Source organism: Felis catus, chromosome B3 (genome assembly GCF_018350175.1).
Source record: "Felis catus isolate Fca126 chromosome B3, F.catus_Fca126_mat1.0, whole genome shotgun sequence".
NCBI lineage: Eukaryota > Metazoa > Chordata > Mammalia > Carnivora > Felidae > Felis > Felis catus.
In genome coordinates, this window is record NC_058373.1 from 33,702,575 (window position 1) to 33,714,615 (window position 12,041).

The 12,041-nt window shown below is 36.8% G+C and overlaps 1 protein-coding gene across 11 annotated transcripts in view; it reads left to right on the forward strand.

The window, feature by feature from the left end:
- The window catches only part of MYO9A (myosin IXA), a 280,504-nt gene that overhangs the window by 19,359 nt on the left and 249,104 nt on the right, over nt 1-12,041 (forward strand). The gene's annotated exons all lie outside the window — the stretch shown is intronic.

Below are 12,041 nucleotides of genomic sequence, written 5' to 3' on the forward strand. Positions count from 1 at the left end.
TCTGAGCTGTCAGCACAGAGCCTGACGCGGGGCTCGAACTCACGAGCCGTGAGATCATGACCTGAGCCGAAGTTGGACGCTTAACCGACTGAGCCACCCAGGTGCCCCGAGTCATTGTTTTTTTTATGTCTAGTATCACATTTAACTTCATAGCAACTGTGAATTAGGTGATCGTGGTGATTTCTTTTAACTGCATGCAAACTTTTAGGGAAGATGGCTTATTATTTATTTATCTAGGACTCTACAACTAGTAAGTGCTAAAAGTAGGATCTGAACCCCTGTGTGACTATAAAGCCCATATTTCCCCCATAAAATTATTTTGGAAAAAGTCTCTAAATGGTTAATGGAGATTTCATGAAATCAATGGTTAACATTTCTGTACTTGTGTGACAATCCCTTAGGTTTTCATTTAGAGGTTAGTCTTATTTTAGACAATTCAAATAAGTATTTGGTTTCTAAGGCCGCATGGATTAGAAGCAGCAGTGAGAACAGAGGGGCATTTGTAGGTTGTTAGGCTGAAAGCATGAAAAGCTTTTCTATAAACTAAAAGTAAGCCAATCTGTTGATACTGAGATAGGGACAGAGAACTTTGCTTATGTGTGTCAGTAGTTTTTATGAATATCACTATCATATAAAAATTGACATTTACTACAAGATTCCAGATTCTTAAGAAATGTGTGAATTATATTCAGTATACTCTGCTTTAAAAGATATAAAGTTAGAAATATGTTGTGGAGGGGTGTCTGTGTGGCTTGGTCGGTTGAGCATCCAACTTTGTCTTAGGTCGTGATCTCACGGTTTGTGGGTTTGAGTACTGCATCAGGGTCTGTGCTGACAACTAAAAGCCTGGAGCCTGCTTCAGATTCTGTGTCTCCCTCTCCCTCTCCCTTTGTCCCTCCTGTGCTCGTGCTTTGTCTTTCTCTCAAAAATAAACATTAAAAAAAATATGTTGTGGAAATAATTTTATCCAGAGTATTTGAAAACAAATTCTAGTGCTTAATTAAAGAGCTGAAATTCCAGTGTTGGAAAAGTTGGATTTCTAGAATGACTTCTCTAAAAATTCAGAATAGCTGAGATTTTACTGATGTACTGGTAAATAATTTGTGACTCGCTATATATCTAATTGCCATGCAGTAAAATAATGATTAACTTGAACTTTTATTTTTACATAAAACTGTTAACTTACCATGAATACTTATTCCTTATAAGTTATTAATTTAGAATTGTTATCTCACAGCATAAAAAAAAAAGAATCCCACTTAAGTCATTGGCACAATATGGTTTTTGACACATAGTGAATGAAGGCACCCTTTTAATAGGATCAAAACCTAAGAAAACTTTTAAGATTAAACTTTTTTTTTAATGTTTATTATTTTTGAGAGAGAGAGAGAGAGAGAGATGGAGCAGGAGCAGAGGAAGGGCAGAGAGAGAGGGCAGAGCTGTCAGCACAGAGCCCGACGCAGGGCTTGAACTCATGGACCATGAGATTATGACCTGAGCTGAAGTCGGAAGCTTAACCGACTGAACCACCCAGTTCCCCAAGATTAAACTTTTCTATCAATGGTCTGGCAATATTGTGTTGTTGATAAAAGTCAAGATCTTGAAGGAATAAAAATGATACATTTTTCCGTAACGTTTGACTTTTGAGGCAATAAGGCAATATTTGATGAGTGCGTATTTTGAAATATTAACTTAGTTGTTTGCTGTACTACTGTTCTAATGAGAACAAAATTTTAGGCTTTATTCTTGAGCAAGTTGGTAAGGGATGCTCTTATCTGAACGTACTTGTATTTTTGGAATGCTATTTCTTTGTAGAAATGTACCACATTGGTCAGAGAAGGGAGACTGGATAACTATGGATAAATGAGCACAGAGCTATCAATGTAAGTAGAAAAATCAACTTGTAGCACATGTTTTGTTGATGGAAATCAATAAAGCTAGTCTCTTTGTAGATAATATTTGAAGAGCAGAGGTTTTCACTTTAATAAGCTTACATAGAGTTAAACATTTGAATTTTCCCAACTCAAGGAACAGTTGCAACACTCAGAGAAAATAGCCTACTGGTGTGGATAGAAAGCACCATGTTATTGTTTTGTTCATGGACCAGAAGTGCTCTCATTGGTCAGTGATGCTTCTGAATGCCTTATGTCAGTAGTGCCAAGGCTGAGAAGTGTATGTGATGCAGATTGTAAAGGGCTGGGTGAGAGAGGGGAAAAGGTGTCAGAGTGGCAAGTGACAAATATGTCAGGTTACATTTTTGAGTGTGTTGGAAAGGAGATGACTGACTGTGGTAAATAAGAGTAGAAATCAGAAATTATCACAGTTGAAGGGATGGAAGAGAAAGGAAGTTGTGTATATTTCAAGCTCTGATGGAAAAAGAAAGCCATGCATATATTAGGCACAGAGGGATGGCATTGTATTTCTTAGGCAATGGCAGAAAACTAGAGTAAGTATCCTATAGAGTTCATTATAATACAGTGTCAAGTTTTAAGGTGTATTGGTAATTGTATATCAAAAACTGCTGTATAGTTGTACTAGTTTGCTAGGGCTGCCATAACAAAATCCCACAGACTGGGTGGCTTAAATAACAGAAATTTATTTTCTCACAGTTCTGGAGGCTGAAGGTCCAAGATCAAGGTGTTGACAGGTTTGGTTTCTCCCGAGGTCTCCTAAGCTTGCAGATGTCTACCTTTTCACCATGTCCTTGCATGGCCTTTTTTTTTTTTTTTTTTTTTTTTTTTTTTTTTTTTTGGTGTCTCTTCTTTTTTTAATAAGGATGTCAGTCCTATTGGATGATCTCATTTAACCCTAGTTACCTCTTTAAACATCCTATCTCCAAATATAGCCACATTGGGGGTTAGGGCTTCAGCATATACATTTTAGGGGGATACAATTCAGCCCATAATAGTAGTGTAAATCCAAATATCAGAACAGAATAGAAGCTAAATCTTGTCTAGAGAAAGCCATAGTGGAAAAGAGTATAAGAAAGAGAAGACAAGTATAGGATAGTTTTGATGGATTGGTATATTATTCATGTCATAATAGCATATCTCATCAATTTTTTGCATATTCAGAAATAATGGATGCTGTTGAATGTTGTATTATAGATTCACTATTGTCTCTCAGGGTGTCAGACTCTATACTAGGTTTCTTTGTGGGTTTTTTTTTTTTTGAGGGGGTATCTAGGAATCAGCTAAGTAGTGAAAGAGGAGGGTGCAATGGAAATACCATAAGCATTGTAAGGATAAAATTATTGATAAACAAATAGTGGTTTTCTTTGCCCAATCACAGTTGAGCAACTTAAAATTTCTTATAGGTATGAAAATATTTGCAGATAAAGATGTATGTCTAATGTTAATTTATGCCATGGCTGTGTATTGCTAAAGGTTTAGAAAACATTTTGAAATTTGAGTTAAAAAATTAAAGTTATGTTTGTTTTCTTCATTTGTACAGATTGAAAAGGTGGTATCCTATTAATTAAAAAAAAGTTTATTTATTTTTAGAGAGCTAGTGAAAGTGCATGCACATGTGGCATGGGGCAGAGAGAGGGAGTGCGAGAATCCCAAGCATGAGGTGCTCTATCCTACCAACCGTGAGACTGTGAACTGAGCCAAAATTGGGAGTTGGCCGCTCCTCTTAACTTACTGAGCAACTCAGGCACCCCTCTATTAATTAATAGTATTAACAAGTTTATTGGTGTGGCTGTGTGCCTTAAGCTTTGCTTTCATTCTCATTTCTAGTGAAGATGACATAAACTATATGGAACATGATTAATTTTTTATTATTGTACAGGAATGTCTAGTCAAATCTAAATTTTCATTAGTTAATTTTGGATTTCAGCTTTTATGAGTAAAGGGCAGGTGATATGAGGGTAAGTTTTTATTTACAGTTGTTTTTGGGCTACAAGGGCAGAGTTGGGTAGTTGGGAAAGAAACCATAGGACCTGCAAAGTTTAACATACTTACTGTCTGGCCTTTTACAGAAAAAAATTGTGGACCTCTGCACAGACTATGATTAAATGCCAATGAATAATATTGTGAGTTAAATAATTTGTACAGGTCACACAGCTACTTTATTTTTGGCTATCCTTTTTCTTAACTTTTTGGAGAGCCTTTTAATTTCAGCAGACTGTGGTACCAAATTTACATATTACTTGTCATTGTTGGCATTTCCAGTTTGTTGCTTTCTGTTAGAAAGCACCTCAATTCCATCTGTAAAAGGTCACCAAAATAGAGGAAGATTATATCAGTGCTGGGTTTTGTTTGTTTTTCTGGCTCTGTAGGGAGCTTTTGCTATAAAATCAATGCCATGCTAGACTCTTGCTAAACAGCTAATCCCAGCTATAGTTCATGTATTTGTTTCAATCAAATGATTTCTTTGTCTCTTCCTCATCTAAATTTCTTTTTTCAGTTTTTATGAGACTGTCATTGATATTTTAATTTAGATTCCCTTGAGATATGAATAAAAGTGATACGTTGGCTCTGTGGAATAAATTTAGAAGAGCAGGGAGTATGCTTAGATCTAATGACTGTAGCCAAATGCATGACTTGGCTGTGCTTTTTTGATGTTCCATGGATCCTTATTGCAGTGGTAGTTGGTTGAGGTAGGTATACTTTCTGATTGATTCATCAATGATTTTTAATTATCTCTGGTAAATGTTGTAAGTTGTTGATCTTGATATAGGTACCTCTTTAGAGGTGAATACAAATTTATGTAAGGTCATCTTGTTGGGTGGTTAGTAGTGGCTTAGCTTTAACTTCTGGGAACAAATGGTTTGCTCTATCTCCATAACGTCTTAAATATTTATATTATTGGAGAATGATCCTATAAAAATAGATTACTAACCATGAATGATTTATAATAGGAAAGATGAGTTGTCTGTTTATAGGTAGGTAATGGAATACTCAACAATAACTTATTTATCTTTCACACCTCACCCCATGAGGAGATTGGGGTAACATGCCCAGATGCAACTAGTCACAAACATCAATCAGATCTAGAATGGTCACAGATGATTTCCATGGTTTCAAATCCGTAGGTCATTTCTCTATTCAACTTCATTTGCTGCTGCTTGAAATACTTTTCCTTCATGAGCCTTCATTTTTCTGGTGGTTTTCCTCTGCTTCGATATACCATCTAAAGCACGTTGTTTATCTGCTGTTCTTCAGTTTCTTCATTTGAAAATTGTGATAATAGTGCTGTTTAGCTCCACAAAATTGTTCTAAGATTGAATGGCTAAAATGAATAGTTTGGCACATATCAAGTATTGTTTTTTTTTTTAATTAAAAAAATTTTTTTTCAACGTTCATTTCTGAGAGACTGAGAGAGAGCCCAAGTAGGGGAGGGACAGAGAGAGAGGGAGACACAGAACCTGAAGCAGGCTCCAGGCTCTGCGTGCACTGTCAGCACAGAGCCTGACGTGGGGCTAGAAGTCACAAGCCGTTAGATCATGAACTGAGCCGAAGTCAGACACTTAATCAACTGAGCCACCCAGGTGCCCCACATATTAAATATTCTAAGGGTTAACCATTATTATTATTATTATTATTATTATCATTATTATTATTATTATTACTACTATTGCTGTTATTACTGTGTGTTTTTAAGTCATTAGCTGCTGTATTTTTGACTCATTCTTCTCTGCAGGACCCCTAACCGCTGATGACCCACAGGGCTTAGTCATAGTTCTTCTCTATCTGCTGTGTGTTTATACGTGAGTTCATCTAGTCTGATTGCCTAAAGTGCCATCTATATGCTGATGGTTAGCAGATGTGCCTTATCTTTAGCCCTTCCCTCATTTGTTTTCCAGACTTGTCTATCTAGTTGCTTTCATAATATTTTCACTTGCATATCCTGTTAGAGTCCTAGACTTAACATGGCCAAAGACATATCACAGCCCCCAGCCCCTAACAGCAACAAACACACCAACAACAAATGAACATGAACAAACCTGTTTTTTCCCTAGGTTTCTATTTCTATTTTAATAAATAGAACCACTATTTACCTGGTCCCTTTCAGTCAGATGAACCTAAGTGTTGTCTTTGTTCCCACATCTAATCAATTCATCATTGAGTACAGAATACATACCCAATCTGTCCACTTCTTTCTATCCCCAGCTGCTACTATTTTATTCAATAACCATTACCTTTTGCCTAGACTGCTATAATAGTCTCTTAACTGGTCTCCCTGCTTCTACTCCTTCTTCCCTCCCTCCTCTAATCCATTCTCTTTCAAGTAACTGGAGTAACCTTTTAAAAACATAAATCAGGTTATATTATTCCTTGTATATAAACAATAAAATAAAACAATACCCAGAGGCTAGTACATTAGAATGAAATCCCAGACTGTGAGGTACGATCCAACTCCTTTCTATCTCTGACCTCAACTTTCTCACCATTTTCCTTGTGGAATACTTTGTTTCAGCCATACTACCCTAACCTCCTTTCTGTTCCGCAACCATACCAAGTTTGTTTCTGATTTAAACATTTTGCATTACGTATTCCTCTTAGCCTGGAGTATTTCTCACGTATGTTATCATAGTTGGCTTTTTCATTTCATACAGGTTTGTTACCACCTCCCTGAGGCTTCACTGCATGCTACTGATAACTAAAATAGCATACGTAAGTCCTCTAGTATAATGATAGACAAACTGCTGTCCACAGGCCAGATCCGGCAGGTGGCCTGTTTTTGTTCTGTCTGAGAGCTAAATATGGTTTTTACATTTTTAAACATTTAAAAGAGTAAAACAAAACAAAAACTCCAAATATGTGATCCACAAAGCCTAAAATATTTATACTCTGGCTCTCTATAGAAAAAGACCATACGGTTATCCAAAATTAGTTTGTTCATTTGTTTCTTTGTTTTTGTTATTTATTTATTTATTTATTTATTTATTTATTTATTTATTGTTTTGTCCTCAGGATGCTTGATTGTTGAAGAGTTTTAGAACATTGGTTAAATTATCTGGAATGGAGGAATTGAGCAATAGTTAATACAAGGAACATTAGTGTTATTGAAGAGTAGAAAAACAGGGCAAATAAAAAATGTAGTAGGGACAAAGACTAAAGAGACTGTGGGACATCTCCCAAAGTGGACAAGAAGAGATGATCTGTTAGAAGGGTCTCCTGCTCACATGACTCTGAAAGCCTCTCAGAATCATTCATGCCGAGGATTCAAATCTGAGTTTAAAGTATGCCTGTAAAACTACTCAAGTGATTAAGAGTATGGTTATCTGAAAAGTCATTCAGTACCTGAAAGATGTCATATTATAGAAGTGTGTTTCATAAACAGAGTAGTAGAGTTGAAAGATACCCCTAGGCCCACCCTTATAAATAAATGCTGAATTCTTATTCCTCCAGCTTAAGAATGTGGAAATTGAGGCTGAATCGCAGCATTTTGTATTTTATAGTCATTGAGCTTATCTATCTTGTCAACAAGACCTTCAAAATATTTGGACATTTATGGAGTTTGTAAGTGGATCAACTCCCCAAGTCTCTAATTCTTATTGAAAATTAAAGGAAGAAGTGCTCAGAAGAAGGTTATCTTAACTGAAGGGATAAAAATTTATGAATGTGTAAATTAAGAAAAAAAAGTCTCTCTGCTTTGTTTTCATATTTACTACTGGGTATAAATAACATATGTTGCTACTGTCTTATATGTTTCTATTGTCTATCACTACCTTTCCCTGCTTTTTTTTCTACTTCAACAGCCTGATAAGTGGTTTATCACAAATTGTAAAATTGCTTCTGAATCTGTTTTATATTATTGATTCTATTGATAGTGGCTATTGTGAGGTAAAATACTTTATAATAGTTTCACATATTTATTCAACAAACATTTTTTGAGTACCAAACATTGTGTAGCAGATATAAAGACAAATACTCTGCTTCATCAAGCCTATAGACTGGTAGGGGAGACCACCAAATATGGACTAAGCAGTTGACAACACAATTTGGGAGTTCAGTGGCAAGGCTAAACTCAAACATCACTATTGCAAAGAAGCCTTCCTTCGGACCCCAGTGTGCCTCCTAGTCTCCCTTTATTATTACCAGTTCCTGTGCTAAAGAAAAGCTAATATTGAGCTGCAGTGGGGTCAGAATTGATCTCTGCTCCATAAAAAGCTTATGATTTCATAGAGGAAATATGATGTGTAGCTTTTCAACTATAACATGAAGCAGTTTATGAAAGGCAAAGTAGCATAGTGTTTAAGAGCACCAAGTCTAGGGCTAGACCACTGAGGTCCAAATCTTGGCTCTGCTGTGTAACTAGCCTGTAACCTGAGACAAGTGTCAATCTTCATGTGCTTCAGTTTCTTGATTCATAAAATGAGGATAGTAATATACATTTGATTAGGATTGTTATGAAGATTAAATGACTTAAGCACAGAGTAAATGCTGAGTGAGTGTGTTGCCATTATTGTCATCAGCATGTTTCTTATTTGTGCTATGTGTAGCATATTGGTTAAGAAATTGGGACCTGGTTTCTTTTTTTTTTTTTCTTCAATATATGAAATTTGTTATCAAATTGGTTTCCATACAACAGCCAGTGCTCATCCCAAAAGGTGCCCTCCTCCATACCCATCACCCACCCTCCCCTCCCTCTTACCCCCCATCAACCCTCAGTTTGTTCTCAGTTTTTAAGAGTCTCTTATGCTTTGGCTCTCTCCCACTCTCACTCTCTCCCACTCTCTTTTTTTTTTCTACCCCTCCCCCATGGGTTTCTGCTAAGTTTCTCAGGATCCACATAAGAGTGAAGACATATGGTGTCTGTCTTTCTCTGTATGGTTTATTTCACTTAGCATAACACTCTCCAGTTCCATCCACGTTGCTACAAAGGGCCATATTTCATTCTTTCTCATTGCCATGTAGTACTCCATTGTGTATATAAACCACAATTTCTTTATCCATTCATCAGTTGATGGACATTTAGGCTCTTTCCATAATTTGGCTATTGTTGAGAGTGCTGCTATAAACATTGGGGTACAAGTGCCCCTATGCATCAGTACTCCTGTATCCCTTGGGTAAATTCCTAGCAGTGCTACTGCTGGGTTATAGGGTAGGTCTATTTTTAATTTTTTGAGGAACCTCCACACTGTTTTGCAGAGTGGCTGCACCAATTTGCATTCCCACCAACAGTGCAAGAGAGTTCCCGTTTCTCCACATCCTCGCCAGCATCTATAGTCGGGACCTGGTTTCTAACCCCAGATCATCTGTATCATCTTGGGAACATGACATAATCTTTCTGAGCTGGTTTCTTCATCTTTAAATGAGGATAATAGCACACATTTCTTATTAAATGGGGTAATGCATATCAAGCATATAGCATAGTGTCTAACTGTATATTATCAATAAAGAGGCATTAGTCTTCCTAAAGCTGTGAATGAAAATGTTGTAGACTTTTAAAGAAATGAAGTACTGCTGAGATGTAGCACATTCCTGAGCTCGTAAGAGTCATTAAGTGTGTGTTCACTTAAAACATTAATTATTTAGAGATTGGGAGCCTAGCGAGAAAGCTGTTTGATGTACAGTTTTCTTTCTGTGAGGACTGTGGAAGGGTAATTTGATAATCTTATAGGCAAATATCATTGAGCTAGTAAAATAAAATCTATGAATAAATGATCTGGATAAAAAGCATGTATAATTTTTTTTCTAATTACAAATAGAATTTTTTTTTTCCAGAAAGAGAGAGAGAGAGTGCAAGTAGGGGAGGGGCTGAGAGAAAGAGAGAGAGAGAGAGAGAGAGAGACAGGGGGAGAATCTTAAGCAGGCTCCACACCTAGCATGGAGCCCCGTGCGGGACTCAGTCTCCTGACTGTGAGATCATGATTTGAGCTGAAATCAAGTTGTATGCTTAACTAACTGAGCCACTCAGGCACCCACAAATATAATTTTTTGTATTTTCATTAAGAATTCTAAAGAATTGTAAGATTCTTTTTCTGTAAAACTTTGTGCATCATATTGTAATTTTGAGTCAACTAGTTGGGTTTTCTCAGAGCAGAAACTTTGCTGTGTAAAACTATATAAAATTCTTTTTGTAGCCTTAAAAGATTTTTATTAGAATGAATAAACATTTTGAAGCTTTTGGAATTTTGTTAAGTGGATAAAAGCACAGAAACATCATAATTATATTATCCATATTGGTGTATTAAGAAAAAAATCTGAAACTAAAAATAGAACTACCCTATAATCCAGCAATTGCACTATTAGGTATTTACCCAAAGGCTACAAAAATACAGATTCAAAGGGGTACACTATGGAGAGAGCCCAAGTGTCCTCTGGCTGATGAATGGATAAAGAAAATGTGGTATAGGGGCGCCTGGGTGGCTTAGTCAAGCATTCGACTTTGCCTCAGGTCATGATCTCATGGCTTGTGGGTTTGAGCCCCATGTCGGGCTCTGTGCTGACAGCTCATAACCTGGAGCCTGCTTCAGATTCTGTGTCTCCCTTTCTCTGCCCCTTCCCTGCTTGTACTCTGCCTCTCTTTCTCTGTCAAAAATAAACATCAAAAACAAAAGAAGGTGTGGTATATATGTATATACAATGGAATATTACTCAGCAATGAAAAAGAATGAAACCTTGCCGTTTGCAGTGATGTGGATTAGCTAGAGTATATTATGCTAAGCAAAATAAGTCAATCAGAGAAAGACAAATACCATATGATTTCACTTATATGTGGAATTTAAGAAACAAAACAGATGAGCATATGGGAAAGTAGGGGAAGACAAGAGAGGGAAACAAATCATAAGAGACTCTTAATGATAGAGAACAAACTATGGGTTGATGGAGGGAGATTGGGGGGAGATGGGCTAGATGGGTGTTGGGTACTAAAGAGGGCACTTGTTCTGATGGGCACTGGGTGTTGTATGTAAGTGATGAATCACTGAATTCTGCTCCTGAAATCAATATTGCATGGTATGTTAACTAAAATTTAAATAAATTTATTACTTTTTTACATTTATTTATTTTTGAGAGAGAGTGGGGGAAGGGGCAGAGTTTAGAAAGGGAGACAGAGGATCTGAAGCAGACTCTGCTGACAGTAGCAGGGCTTGAGCTCAATGCAGAGCTTGAACTCAAGAACCATGAGATCAGGGGGTACCTGGGTAGGTCAGTTGGTTAAGTGACTGACTTTGGCTCAGGTCATGATCTCATGGTTTATGGGTTTAAGCCCTGTATCAGGCTCTGTGCTGACAGCTCAGAGCCTGGAGCCTGCTTTGGATTCTGTGTCTCCCTCTCTCTCTGCCCCTCCCTTGCTTATGTTCTCTCTCTCTCAAAAATAAATAAACTTAAAAAAAAAAAAAAGTGTGAGATTATCGCCTGAGTGGGGCTTGAACTCGTGAACCGGGACATCGTTACCTGATCCAAAGTCAGATGCTTAACCAACTGAGCCACTCAGGTGCCCCAAGAAAAAAATACTAATTACAAACACTGGAGAGCTATCTTATAGAGGGAGTGATTTTAAGTTATTTATGTTTTGGTCATAGTCTGGACTCTGCATGGAGTCTTTTGTCTGTGAGATTAATTGTTGTTTGTATCAGCAGTTCTTTTTTATTGCTGTATTGTATTCCATTAATTAATTTTATTGTTGATAAGATTTTGATTGTTTTTATTTCTTTGGCTATTTTTGAATGAAGTAGCAGTGAACATTCTTGTATGTAGCTTTTAGTGGACATAGCCAATTTTGCTAGAGGTTTGGTAATATCCCATTGTGGTTTTTATTCTCATTTCTCAGATGACTAATGATGTTATAGTAGTCAACTGATAATCCTAAACAGACAATTTGAAAATTGCCAGTGGTGTACAATAATATTTATTTGTTGGTCATGATTTTGTCGGTCTCCTGGCATAGCTCTTCCTTGTGTATCTCATCTTCCTACTGGGAGTAGTAGGCTAGATAATGCATATTTTCATAGTGGTGGCACAAATGCAAGAAGGCATACCTAACTGGGCAAGCATATTTTAAGATCATCACGTCTCCTGACCTCTCACTCTTGAAATTAAGTCATGTGGCTTAGCTCAGTTCAAGGGATGAGGAGGTATACTTGA